This window comes from Zonotrichia leucophrys, chromosome 10, assembly GCF_028769735.1.
Source record: "Zonotrichia leucophrys gambelii isolate GWCS_2022_RI chromosome 10, RI_Zleu_2.0, whole genome shotgun sequence".
Classification (NCBI taxonomy): domain Eukaryota; kingdom Metazoa; phylum Chordata; class Aves; order Passeriformes; family Passerellidae; genus Zonotrichia; species Zonotrichia leucophrys.
In genome coordinates this window covers 16,017,962-16,032,696 of record NC_088180.1, presented here as the reverse complement: position 1 = coordinate 16,032,696, position 14,735 = coordinate 16,017,962, and the positions used below count along the sequence as shown (strand labels likewise).

Here is a 14,735-nt window from a genome sequence, read left to right as displayed (position 1 = left end):
TCATCTCTGGGCCAGCTCAGCTAGGAGATGCAATGATTTCATACTGATGCCTCACAGATCTCTGTTTATCCCAGACGTGCCTCCTGTCCATCCCTTCCCAGCACCTCCACACAGAAATTGAGAAACCAGCTCAAGCTTCAGTGTAACAAACAGGGCAGGGAGTGTCCTCCTTGGCTCCCCCAACACCATCCCTTGTTTACTCACCACGGACATCACCCCTACCTGCCTACCCTCAGCCCCAGCCTTCACTTTCGAAGACGACCTTGCTCCAGGTACTTCTCAAAAACACAGCCTTGCCTAGGCTGGCCAAAGCCTTGTCATCGTGGAGATTAACAAAACGTCTTTCTCCACAGCTTTGACAAGCACAACCTTGCCCTGTTCATATCCTTTCAGAATATTCCCATAAATGGGCTTTTCCTTAGCCCACTGCTTTGACTATGTCACCCCTCTCTCCCCATCCCTCTGCTGCCCTCCCCCTCCAACCTGCATCAAACATAAGCTACTTGTCCTCACATTCAAGGCCCTTCAGAGATAATGCCCATGTACCAATCATCTCTTTTTCTTTGTCAGGAAGCTGAACCTCATCTCCAAGGAGCCAATAATGCCAGCTTCCAGCACACACTTGTTATATTTTTTCAAACAAGCACCTTTCCACTGTCACACATCCTGCCCTTCACTCTTGGGAGAAAACATCTATAGAGACACCTCATTATATGTCTTCAAATCCTTCTTAAATTTTTTTTTTCCCTTTTTGAGGGCTGTAAAAGCCCTGAGAACTGTCCTAGCTGCTGCTAGGATAAGACCACAGCCAAACACGCTAACTGGTATTAAGCTATTCATTCTAAATCCTTTTTATGTGCAGGTATCACCTCCCCTCCAACACGTAAGTTGTAAGCTCTTCAGGGTGTGGATTGTCTTTTTGATTTGTGTTTGCACAGTGTGTAGCACAACAGAGCCCTGACCCTTACCAGATTCTATGGAAGGGAAAAAAAAGTGGCGAATGGGATGTTAGAGAAAGGGTTAATCAGTTTACATCAATTAGTTGGTAACCAGATACCTTTCTGGGACAAATTACAGGCTAATTAGACTGTCCTAATGATGTCATGTTTCCATCTTGCACTTTACTTGTTAAGACTTTGTAGTGCCCTGCTGAGAAAAGCATGTGGGTGGAACTTCTGTAAAAGTGATCTCTTTCCCCCTGCAATTTTTGAAATTTTAATTATATTTTAACTTTTTAATTATACATGCCCCCCAAAAAATTACATGTCAAAGATTTTGCAAATTTGGGTGATTAAAAAACAAAACTATCCTTCCAAATTATCTTTTGACTAGTTCTATTCTGAATTTGTCATTTATAATTATGAATTTTTTCACATTGTGGCTACACAACTGTTTTCTGCTCCTTCCTGAGGGTCTGGAGTTGTTTGGTATTTTGTTTTCTTTTCTCCCAAGCCAAAAATAATTCTTCATTTTTGCTCCAATAATCTTCTACAGTTACTAATTCAAAAACCTCAACAGAAGTAAAAACAAGTAACCACTTGAAGCCAAACAAGTCACTTGTTCAGGATGGTAAACTTTTTGATGTACATTGCTTTCTCACTGATTCTATCTAATATAATAATTACAAGCAATCTCTAATAATAATACAGCCAATAATTAGCGATGAATGGAATAATTATCAACAATAGTTAGCACTGAAAAATACTCTCCATGCTGAAACTTCTTTGTGAGCCAAGTGTTATTTCAGAACAAGCTGGTATTTAAGAAGAAAATTACCTGTATTGTTATATCCACAAGCTTTCATTTCTCTTTGGAAGGTACGTGGGTGTGATTTGTGCAATTCTAACTATATGTGGAGCAAAATATGACACGCAGAATCTGAATGTGCAAAAGCACATACACATAAGAGAAGCTGCATTTAAGGCTGTATATCACCACTTGCAATATAAACTGTCTTTTGAAACATCTTTTTCAGGGCAAGTGGCTGTCTCTGTAGACCACCAGTGAGCCATCACCACCACTTGCTTTTGTGACTATGGTGTTTGCTGAAACTTTATCTGAAATTTTATTATCTGCCTTGTCCTCCTTGCAGCCTGAATTTCATCTGCATCAGCTACTGGGAAGGGAATTAATTTGTGTACCAAAGCTCAGGCTTTGCCATCACCTCATGGGTGCTCCTCAGGATGTGCCAGCATGCACTGGTGTGAAAAACAATTGAAAATATGATACTATGAGGTTTTAAAGGTCCAGGACATGCACACCAATTCCTCTTCTGCCACCTTCAAATGAGTCACGAATGCTGCCTTTTTTCTTCATCATTGAACAAAATGAAGGGAAGACAAAGATTTCTTATTTGTCTCCTTTCATTCTCAGAGGTTTGAGTTTATTTCTTCAGGTATTTTATATATTGTGGCTTTGTTGCAGCTTTGGTTTCTTTCAGAGCACATCTCCAAATACCCACCAAGGCAGCAGGGGCAGCGCCAGTGAGAGGGGCAGACCCACCAGGACGTGTCCTTATGGGGGCTCTTCTGTGGATATCACTGTCCCCACATCCCCACAAATACAGAGCAGCTAAAAATGCCTTGATTTCAAGAAACATGGCCTAAACTACTTTAAAAATTTAGCATCCACCCCAGCCTGTAAGTATGGCCATGCCTTGTCCCACAGACCCGCTGATGGTGCAGATTTTCCTGCAGCTCAGCTCTAAATGACTGACTTCTTCCTTATAAAAACGATCTCATTAAGTAAAATTATCCCATTGTTTCAACACTTTCTTCCACAAACCCATTTAAGCACCAGTTTAAAACCTAACACCAAGCAGTTATTTCTGCTGTTACCATCTGTTGCATATAGACTTGAGCAAAGAATTTACGTACAGTCTGTCCAAAAGTGAAAAGGGCAAGACAAAAAAAAAAAAAAATCCGTAATCCTATACCACCCCAGAGATCTTAAAATTGGCTTATTCTGGCTGCATTCAACTGGAACTATCAGCAATTTTTCAGGAAAATCTCGTCTAATGACATTCCCCAAAGGTTCATTGACATGCTCTTTTCTGATCAGAATAAATGCTGGAAAAAGTCCTTTATTTTTTCCCTTTCATGCCAGGATTTTGGTGGTTATTTAGCCTTCTTGTTTTTATTTTGATTCTTAGTGAAAGTCAAATATTTGTGCTAATTCTTTGGAGCCAAACCGATAAAATTAGGAAGATGACAGGTAGAACAGGCAATGTTCTCACTACACTGAACTTAAAGATTTGGATACTTAAGTGATGATATCCAGAAAAATGTAACCATAAAACTTTTAAAATACAGTCCTGTCTTAGCTACAATTTCCACCTATCATCTTTAGAACATTCTTAATTAACACATAGTGAGAAATAGTATACATACTGTCTGTCCATAAATAGGAATTAACACATCCTCAAGTGCATTAGGTGAAATTCACAAATTGCTGAAGAGTTTTCAGACTAGTTACTGTACTTGGCAGGTCATATTTGAAACACAAAAGTCTCATCTGCACTCCAACAAATTCATTAATAAATCATCCCAACATCTGTATTTGTTTAGAAATACATTTGAATATACATGTACATGTTTTCTGTGGTAAGCACGTTCAACAAAAAATGTCTTAGTTTATTAACTGGCCTCTATTTGAAAAAATGCAATGAGATAAATCACTCTCTTGCCCAAAAACTGAAGATCAGCATGAACAGACTGTTCTGCTGCACTTTTTCCAGGTAAAGAAAAGATTCAGACTATTGTGCTACTCTTCTGCACCCCAATATCAGCAATGAGGTGTTCTAATTGAATATAGTCACCTATAGAAGACATACTTATCAGTGGGCTGTACTGAAGAACTGGGATGCAAAATCAAGAGCAAACCTAAGATAAAGTCTCAGTGATCCAACTCAGGCCTTAAACAACCCCCAATTTCTGAATGTGGGAGCTGCGTGCAGTTAAGAAGGAATAGAGGGGAGAAAAGGAAAGGGATTTATGGCATCAAGATTAATGCCTGAACTGCTGATTCAGGCCCTGAAGAAGGCCTTCTGATTTAACTAGGAGCTCTGTTTAGGTGGGTGATGCAGCAAGGAGGAGGGCTCCAGGCTTTAGTGGTGCAATGCCACAGCACTTCCAGCAACTGCAGTACAGCTCCAAAAGGGCCACAAAGCTGCTGCTTCACAGCAGCATCCCGTTCTTAATTAACATTTTTGGAAAGACTGCAATTCAGCTGTATGGCCATTCCATCTCAATTGATAGCTGACTGGAAGTGATTTTCACAGCTGGGCTGCCCATCCAATGCCCAGGGAGGATGCAATATCCCTAATTTTGCAGCCCTGTATACAACAGTAATTAATATTTCTGTAAGTGCTGCGCAGCAGCTCGGTGACCACGCTGCCTCACTCAGGATCCAGTTGGATCCTGGGTTAGGACTGATCTCTCTACCCAGTGGGGCAAGAGCACAGGAGCTGATGCTGCCACGAGTCAGTTTTGACATCTCTGCTGCTAACTTCCAGAATACCACTGGTAATTTAGAGTTAATGACAAGTCTTCAAAATTAGACATTCTTAGCAACACCTTAACCATGAAACAAACATATATTGAAAAAAATCATCAGTGCCTATTACACAGCATCACAGTAGCAAATTCCCAATCACCCATGTCTCATAATTGCAGTGCTCCCACTGAGTCCCATGGGGCTGGGGCTGGTTTCCTGGTCCCACTGAAGTGCTGCTTTTCTAAAATAGTTAATAGTTGCTACAACTCCTAGGTAGGGCAGTAACAGCTCATTGTGTAGCATGTCTGTACACATATGAAGTGTGTATTGGCAGCTCCTCTAGAAGAGGAAGACTTGGTCTCACACTGAAAGAATATTCTTCAATTAACATAATTAGGCCATATTAATAATGGATGTCTGACAGAATTTGCACGGGAGTTTAACATGTTAAAAATATATTATTAGAGCTTTGACTGTGGGATCTTTCTGCTGCATCATATCCAGTATGGGACATGAGGCCATAGAACTTTAAATGAGATGTGTATTTTTACACTCCTTCCAAAATAGTCACACTCCTAAGGAACCCCACCAGCTTTAGTGGACAAAATTAAGAAAAACTCTTTTGGGTTTGGTGATCTAGCAGGAAGCATATTGCTGATAAAACTGGAATATGCTCAAAATAGAAGCCTTGTGTAGGTGCTAATGTGTGTCATATTTCAAAGCCATGCATCAATGTTTGTTACTGAAGGCAAATCAGGCCAAACTTACATTACTTTCCCCAAGATTTCCAAAGTTCAGAGATCAGACATGGCCAGAGAGTTAAGTGAAACCTTATAAAAGGCAATAAAACCAAAGTCAGCTGAGGCCCAAGTTGTGTATTTCTCATTTGATGCTTTTGTTTGTACAAGGCTTGTTTTCCCTCCTCACCATTTACAAAGTGTGGATTCGATGGCACAGATTCCCCATGTGTTTAATGCTTTTCAAGGCAAATTGCATAAAAAAGGAATTTGTTCTATGCCCATTCTGCTTTGTAACATTTGTAAGTGTTCCCTTGCTTACTTTATATCTCTTGTTATATTAATCTTGCTCCCCTGGAATGAGAAAGGGCTCGGGAGTGGGGTGGGGGATTGATTGCTTGTTTGTTTTATTCTAACCACCAACCGAAACCAAAGGCATTAGAAGTGCCCAATGAGGGGAATGAGAGAAGATCACCAAGTCAGGCCACTAAACAAAACAAAAGTGTGTGTGTGTGTATGGGGGGAGGGAGGAGATTAATCTTATTAGGATCGTATATCATGAGGTTGTCAGGTGTGAAAGCAAACGAATGGCCTCTGTTTATCTGAGCTAAACCGTGTGGTTCACCAAAAGACTCACTCCAAGCAGGGTTGGTTTTTTTTTTACCCTTAATAAATTGGCCAAGTCGGTGCAGAATGTTGATAATGAAGTATGTGCAAGGGAGGTCTGAGCTCTTACCTTCCAGTGTTTAGATGCAACCAAGCCTTTTTTTTTTCCCCCCCTCCTTTTTTTATCACAGCTGATTCAGAAAGCCCTTTGGAAAGATGAAGTAGGTAGAAATCAAAATAAATGGATTCTATTAAAACCAGCAATGCATCAACTGCTTGATAAAGTGATTAATAAACAGCTTAGGATGGTGATTGATTAAACTCTTTAATCAAAGTGCTAAACTGACTTAATATGGATAGTTTCAACATGTTCAAAGTATACATTTTCTCAGGCGAGGGTTCAGAGTTGTTTATGTAACTTTTCTGAAGTGTATCCCACAGGTCTCACCTGCAGATAGTGAGGACTGTGGAATGTGGAAGTATTATAAAGTGCCACATACATCGCATTAGCTGCTGAAAGTTTGTAAGGAAATTATTCTGTTTTCACCAGACAAACATTGGGTTTTACTGCAGTGAAAGAGTAAAAAAACAAAAATCATCTTTTGAACTATTCTGTGGAGCATGATCAGGCCAAGGAGGAGTGTGGAATCTAAACCCAATAGTGACAGAAAGGGATTACTTTGTGTAAAGGAGAGTTTACTTACTTACTGCAAAAGAACTTATTTCATTTGCTCTGATATCTGATGTCATTTTCACACAATCAATCAGTCATCAGCTGGGCTCATTAGCTTAATTCATTATTCCAGGAGCCATAGAAGGCTCTGCAATTCCGTAGGCACACATGTGCCCAGCACCACCTACTCTCAAAACTTTTTGTCATCTGAATAGAGTAGCACGTCAGCTGTCATTCAGAATTACAGAAGAAAAAAGTTTTGAAGGATGACCTGAATATATCAAAAATCTAAAAACAACCCTAAAACAAAATGCCAAAAGCAACTGTGGAAAACTAAAGTCTGTCCTGCTTTTGATGCCAGCATCGGGGGAGGGAGGAATCCTGACTCACAAGCTTCCAAAGCTGCCTAATCGCTTTGAACACTGAGATTTAGAAAGTTTTAAAAATCCCTATACAATTATTTTTAGAACTTGATCTGTGGAGACTTCCTTCCTTTTTTTTTTTTTTTTCTGCTTCTAACTTAGTGTTGGCTATCAAAAATAAAGAAATAAGCTGCCTCTTAAATTGGCCATTCCACACAGTAAAAAAAAAACATGTGGTAAAAGGAAGAGCACCCATTCAATTTGCTTCAATCTGAAGACCTGTGATAGCTCTGGAAGCCTGGCCTGTAATCTAAATGTCTGTAGCCTTGTAAAAAGTAATAAACATTAGTATACTTTTAATGCACCATAACAATTTTTAAGCTCAAACTATCAATCACTATTACACAGAGCCTCTTCCTGCACACAAGCCAAAGTGTTTCAGGTAGCAATATAATTATCCTGTTATGAGCATATATAAAACAAACACCCCGTATAAGACCTTGCAAGAGCAAGGTACTTCACATTCAGAATCCCTGGAGGAGGGGCAATTCTGCAAGAGAAAACTAATAATGTGTAATGGTCTGAGCGAATCTGCACAGGGATTTCCAATAGTCTCATCATTGTAAAATATATGGGACAAACAAATCACTTAAATAGCTTGGAAAGTGGCTGTGCAGTGTTTTATAAACAATCAATAGAGCTTTAAAATCAATATCTTGATGAACCACCAGCCATTGGAGGTTATTAAGCAGAGTGACTTTTCTATAGGAATATACAACTGGAACAGCTATTTGAGAACAGATTTAAGCCCACCTTGCTCCACCCCTTGCTTCTCCCACTGAAATAAGGCAGATATCTAAAGGAAAGCCATGCACACAGTACCATGAAATGGAGTAATTTCTCCCATACTGCATTGTCCCCTCAGACCTGAGCTGTGAAGACTTCAAGGCTTTCTATAGAGTTAAAAATTTTACAGGTGTTAGGTACTTGCAGTCTCCCATATTTTCTTACAGTGCTTTTATTCATAGTGTCAAAAGACAGAATAGAAATTAAACAGAGTTACTTCTGAAGCAGCAATCCACAAATGCTTGCTTAATATGCTAAAACTCCAGCAAATAACACAAACTTACCACACCCAAAACCAGCCATCCAGAAGAGATTTACTCACTGATAAAACCAAATAAAAGCATGAGTGAAACAGGGAAAGGGGATGGATAGAGACACTACAAAAAGCAATTCCAAAATGTAGAAAGCTGAGCTTTAAACAAGATGTGGAATTCACTGAATCACTTTGAATGCTTTGGGTTGACAGGGACCTTTAGAATCATCTGATTCCAACTCCCTCACCATGGGCAGGGCACCTTGCACAAGACCCTGTGCCTTGTATAAAGCTATTGGCATCATGTAAAGCACTGGAAATAAGAGAAGAGATGATTTGATAGTTATAAACAAAGGCCAGAAGCCTCTCACAAGAGCAGCATTTTTTATTTCCACAGTGTAAGTACTTGATGCCCTCTAGACTCAAGTCTTCTGGCAAGCTGCACTTAATTGACATAAACAATTCACAGCACCACCCATCAAATGAAGTTTTACAAAAGAAACCAATTAGATAACTATATGCACAATTCTGGGATGTATCTGAGAGTCACATATGGTACTTCATGCCACTGTTTTCAAAATAAGTCTGTATTTCAGACAACGTTATAATGCAATTAATACTGAGTGGCTGTATTTTTGTAATATTGTTTCTTCAATGTCTAAATTTAATAAGGGCACCACCATTTGGAGTTTCCCCTCTACTTACCTCCTCTAGAAATCTGTATCTCATTTCAACTTGCACATACTGCAAGACAGATTCCTTTTAATTCCTTGTGTTATGGCAGGTTTTGACAAGTAGGTGATATTCAACAGAGCACACTTTAGACCTGGAGGGCCATGAAGAAAGGAAGATTCTTTCTCTCAGTTCTTTTATTATGCTTATTCCTACCGTATCTGTCCCCCTCCAATTACTCAGGGTGGAATTTACAGATACGTGTGGCCATATCTGCAAAAACTCCTTTTCATTGAATAAGGAGAAAGGGTCAGAGATACAGCAGCATAAAGAGATTATGGCCATTCTCAGTCCTGGAGAGATTCCCCAGGACACTTTTTATGAGCACAGACTTGGGACCAGATTTGCAAATGACAGTACTGTGAACCTGGGTTAAGTTCTGAATACCATCAATTATCATAACAATATGAAAACAACTGCGTAACTGGGAGTAATTTAATCAAACATCCTCAGTTTTTCTCATTTTATGTGACTGTTTTGCCACGTGCAATGTCCAGGAATAATTAATACCTTGGGCAAAAATCTTAACCATTGGTACAGTACAAGAAAGCAATTGGTCTTGCAGTATTTCAAGTGCCATTCAAAACAGAAAGCACCAGAAAATGAAAGTCCTCTTTGGCTGCAGCTTCCTGCAATACCAGAGTATTTGGATTTATGTAAAACTTTCAAGTGAAATTCCTCCAAAACAGCTGAAACACCTTGCAGCTGGCCCTAAAATTTAGGAGGTTGGTAACTTTTTTCTTCTGTAGTTGAGACATGAGAGCTCAGAGTTTTAATCTTGGCTTCATATGACTTTGAATACAAGTCTTTCCTCACTATGGCATCCTAGAGTGATAAAGCAGACACTTTCCACATTTTTCCTGGATGCCGCTGCAAGAGCAGTGAAAATCATATTTCAGGTTCCATCTTCAGCAAAATACAATTTTTAGGATCTAAACCAAAGGGCATGAAAGCCAAAAGGAACCCTTCCACCTCACAAACCCTGAGAACACCAGAGAGAGTTCATGCAGTCTTTGACTCTCTTGTAACACATTCCCCATTTTCAACTTTCTGGCACCCTTAAAAGTTTTATGTTTGCCAGATTTTAAACTGTTTCATCAATCCACCTCTGTCTATATGTTCAAAGTTTTCTCAAATCAGGTTTCCTTTGCTGTTATGGGAAAAAGTTGAGATTTACCCTTTCACTTTTTAGACAAGCAGATGTCTATAGCAAGATCTAGGACTCTCTATTCAGACAGCAGAGAAGAAAAGAAGCATTTGCTTTCTGTCATCTCTAAACCACCCAGCACATCAAAGTTCAAAGAAAGACTTTATCCCATCACTTTTCCTTTCAAGATCAACTAATGATCCCAATACAACCAAACTATGAATTCTCCTTTATAAATACATTGTGAGAAAGAAAGATGAGGAGACCCCATTTTTTAAGGGGAAACAATATTTCTGCATGTATATGTTCAGGGCTAACGAGCAACACCATCTGCAAGGCTGGAATATTTTCACACTCCTTTCTATTATACAAAACAATAAACCCTCTCCAGCTGATTTCTCTCATTGTGGAATGCAAATTGCCTATAAAAGACCTCAGGGTGTGAGAAGACACTTATCAAACAGATATTACACATGCTCTCATAGCAACTATGCTATCAACTATGCAATTTTAAATATATTAAGGATAAAAAGGTATCAACAAACCTGCTTTTTTTGGTTATAATAATCACCATCTGAAGCACTTCTGTGTGTCAAGCCACTGCTTTGGATAGTGATCTTTGTCACTTTAAGTCTGAGACAGCATCTGCTTCATGTCAGATGAAGAAGTAAATTTTCATTAAAAGAGCGGAAAACAAAATTAAGTAATTTTTAATGTGTAAAAAGGGAGTACTTCCACCTTGATGTAACAGATGCTGTAACAGAACACGGAAAAGCTGCATCTTACACAAAAGTTTATTATGTAAAGGTAAACACACTATTACAGAAACTGAGTTCATTAACATTTTGATACAAATTCCCACAAATTACATTCACTGCTCACGGTGCACTCATGGAGTAAATGATCCCCTGAAAGAACCAGTTTCTTGACTTTGATTGCAAGATCTCCCCTACCCAAATAATTCTGGAAATCAGGTATGGATCTTTAAAAAATGAGGTCTTAATGAAGTAAGACACTTAGCAGAACAAACCAGATTACTGTCATCAGCCTAAACTGCTCAAGCACAAACAGTTACCATTTTCAATAGTCTGGGTTAGTTTTATTCCAACTACTTTGCTTTTAAAGCACACCAGTTAAAAGTCACTGAGAAGACTAACCATGGAGCTCTCCACAACCTGAAATTCAACTTCCTTGTTCTTACAGGGAAGCAATTAAGATCCAGTCATTTTTAATGCTTCATAAATAATCTTCACACTTGCTGTTAAGTTAATTAATATAATCAGTAATGCCAAACGCATCAAAATGAAACTTATTTTGCAAACATGCAAAATGTTCTGCCTCATTGCCTCTCTATCAAAATTAAATGTCATTTTGCTAACAACTTTTGCAAAGTTTTAATTTCAATCCCTTTTGATCACGCATCTTACCAAAAAAATGATACAACTAATCCAAAGTATAGTTGTGTTTTTCTGACAAGAGTCCAAGTGTCATGGGAACACTACTTGAGCACTTACAGCCTGAATCTGCAAAAAGTTCTGGGGTCAAGTTACTGATGTCCTTAAGTGTTTCATATCAAAGCATTGGGTATTATTCATTGACCTTCACTGAATTGCCAGAAATTGCTTTTATGTGAAATGAGAGCAGAGGAGATGGCTAAATTGTTCATTACTAGCAATGCAAATAAAAAAAACAAAATTATCTGTAGGAATTACAATGAGCATAATCCCTATAACAGGCAAGAAGCAAAATCACGCTTTTGGAACAGAAAGTTCATAACTATTTTGATGACCACAGACCAGCACTCAGCTTTCTCATTCTGCGCACAGAGCTCACACATTCATATGATAATCGCTCAAAACCAAAAGATACAGAGAATAATTGTGGGGTTTATTTTGTGGTCCTGTGCACCCTGGGAAATCCAAGTGTGGGGTGGTTCACAGGCCGAGAGGCGCCACTGGGATGCTGTCAGCTGCACCAGGGGCTCGACACATCTCCGTGTGCCTGATGGGCTGCCCACATTTTGGGGTCTGCTCCGAGCTTTTTGAGACTCTCCACTATGGGGTTGCATTCTCTCCTCCTGAAAGCTGCCTGGAAGTCTGTCTGCAGCCCACCAGCAGAGAGCTGAGCTCCCACAAATGCTGCGTTATTCACTGGCTGTTTTCCTGCATTGCATCAATATCTCACAGGCATAGGAAATTTCATTAAATGATATTCAGGAGCCTGCCAAAATGATAAAACAAGAAGAATCACCTAACCTTTCACTGTTGTTTCCCACTCATTAGAAGATGGGGAGATTATTTAGTGGATATTCCATGTGCTGTTATTACAATTAGGCTTGTAGGAAACTTCCACAGCTGGGCCCTTATTTTATTCAAAGATGATCACCAGGAAATCAAGAATGATTGTCAAGAAAGTATGAAAGCTGCAAGACAGTGGCAACTCATGTTTCCTGGCAGCTGACAGATTTTGGATATTTCCTAGAATATGCAGTTCTTGGTTCTTCAAGACATTAAAATAATTAGTAAAATATATAAAGAAACTGATATAAAGAATATATTTAGCATTAAACTCCCCTTTTTGTGGGATATCTATACACACACTGTAGGTTTTAACAATTTACTTTAATTACAGATCTTCAAATAAACTTGCTGGCTGATACACTACATGAACTGTTCCTCACAGAGTCCATGGCAGGTACCAAGCAATTAAATAGTTCATAGCTGAATTGTGATATTTACTGGTAAATAACAGGTATCTGTTTCTCTGAACAAGAAACTAAATCTCTCTTCACTTGAAAAAAAGTCTCCTTTCACAGTTTTCAGTGGTGCAATCCACCAATGCATCCAATATAAAACCAACAACATTTCCAGTGGCCTTCATGAATTCACGCTTTTCCTGTGTTGCAAAAGGCAAAAAATGTTGCTCCTTTCACAATATTTTTGAATATATTAATTTAATCTTGCCCACAAATAAAAATCCAGGGTGAAACAAAAAGGCAGGGCCTCAAGTGATTTTTATAGTTCTAAAGGTCTACATCATAAATTTATTAATCATCAATGAAGTCTGCATCTTTCTAAAAGGCTTTAAAAATTAAAATTAAAAAAAAAATTGCTGCTCATAGCCATTTCTCTGAACTCCACTTACACAAATGTTCAGGAACCAGGACCACAGGGAAATGAACAGATCTAATCAAAACCTCAATTGCTTCTAATTTACAAGCAAGTTTTTCTGTACTTAGGCAAGACCCACGTCTCAATTCTTCAACAACCTTCCCAAAACAACAAGGAACAAATTCATCCAGGTTTGATGTAGGGACATCAAGACCAAGTCAACACTGAAGCAAACACAATTGTTGGGCTGGAATTAACTTTTACCATGTTTATTAAACACCTCAAAATCCAGTGCAAAACCCATTCCACTGAAAAAAATCCAAATCATAACACTTCTATAAAATAATACATGTTTTAAAATTGAAGTTGCTTGCCCATTAGCCACAAATCCTACAGCAGATGATGCTGACAAGAAGTTAACTCAAACAGCAGGCAGCAGAGCACATCACCCTGCTGGCACATCAGAGCTGCTTCCAACAGCCTTTTTTATTATTGGGTGGCATTTTACCTTGGCTTGTTTTAATTTAATGTTTTTTCCTAAAGTGACATTTTTCACATCAGAAACAATTTACCTCTAACCAGGTTTTAAATCAATGATTGCTTGTCAGTGCATATTTGCTTTCAGGTAATCTATTTTAAACACTTGCATTTCAATATAGGAAAGGAAGCTGAAGCCTTTACAAGCAAACACAAACCACAGAACACATCTCCAGAGCATGAAGGAATTCTACACACCTTTGACAAAACCTTTCACTTTTAAATAATGGACTGAACTATGACTGAAATAATGAAAAAAATAATGGACTGAACTCACCCATTTCTCCAGAATCCAATTCCAAGTGCTCCAATAACAGCTTCCACCCAGGAAGGCCTGAATCCCTCACCTGGAACTGGGGAAGCACAGGCTCACCCAAACCTCACAGCCCCACCTCTCCTTGCAGGGAGGAAATGTAAATGCACCTTCCTCCTCCTCCTGCAGGTGATTCTGGGATGAGCACAGGTTCAGCTGATGGATCTGGGCATTGCAAGCACCCGCTCCAGCCTGAGGGGAAGGGAGAGAAGGGGCAGAGCAAGAGCTTCATCTCTGCCACTTCGTTCTGAGGTGCACCTATGCTACCCCTAACACAGGGAATGGACAGAATTCCAGGATAAGCAGGGCTGGAATGTAAGAAAGGGCAAGAAAAGGATGAGTTGAGGGAAGCTACATCAGATGCTGCATGCTCTTTTAGCTCTCCTCAGAAAGCCAGGCTCCTGACATGGGCACAGTCCAGCAGGAGAGGTGACCCTGGCATTGCCCTCCCCTTAGACAGTGTGAATCCACACTCCAAGGTGGATAAAGCCCATCAAATTTTGCTTTTCCACAGAGGTACAGGGGAAACTGCAGGTTGGCATAAGAACTCCTCTGGAACTTACTCTTCCACCAGGAAATAATTCATAGCAAATAGGACAAGCTCAACCACTCAGACTTGAAAAGAAGCTCATGAATTTTAGCCCTGGCAAATACAGAATCTCTCATGATTCTTCAGCAACTGCAAAAAATTTTTAAAAAATAGTAAACACTGCTTTAAATTCCGCATACACAGAGGCCAAGACACTCATTGACTTCTCGCGGGAGCAGGATCTGGCCCAGACACACGAAACGTTTCAAAGGCAGCCTTGGCTCACAACAAGGATCAGTCCAGACAAAAGTATTTGAGTCAGGGCATTGCCAGACAATCTTGCTGGTTGTCAGATCTGCAGTGTAATGACATGTCAATTTGATTCCTTTTGTGCAT

The 14,735-nt window shown here is 39.3% G+C and overlaps 1 long non-coding RNA gene across 2 annotated transcripts in view; it reads right to left on the bottom strand.

The window, feature by feature from the left end:
• LOC135452402 (uncharacterized) overlaps positions 1–13,876 on the bottom strand; it is a 270,903-nt gene extending 257,027 nt beyond the window's left edge. For both annotated transcript variants that reach the window (XR_010441603.1, XR_010441604.1), the window contains exon 1: positions 13,775–13,876. This is a non-coding gene — a long non-coding RNA (uncharacterized LOC135452402). The remainder of the gene's footprint in view (positions 1–13,774) is intronic.
• Between the last annotated feature and the right edge of the window lie 859 nt (positions 13,877–14,735).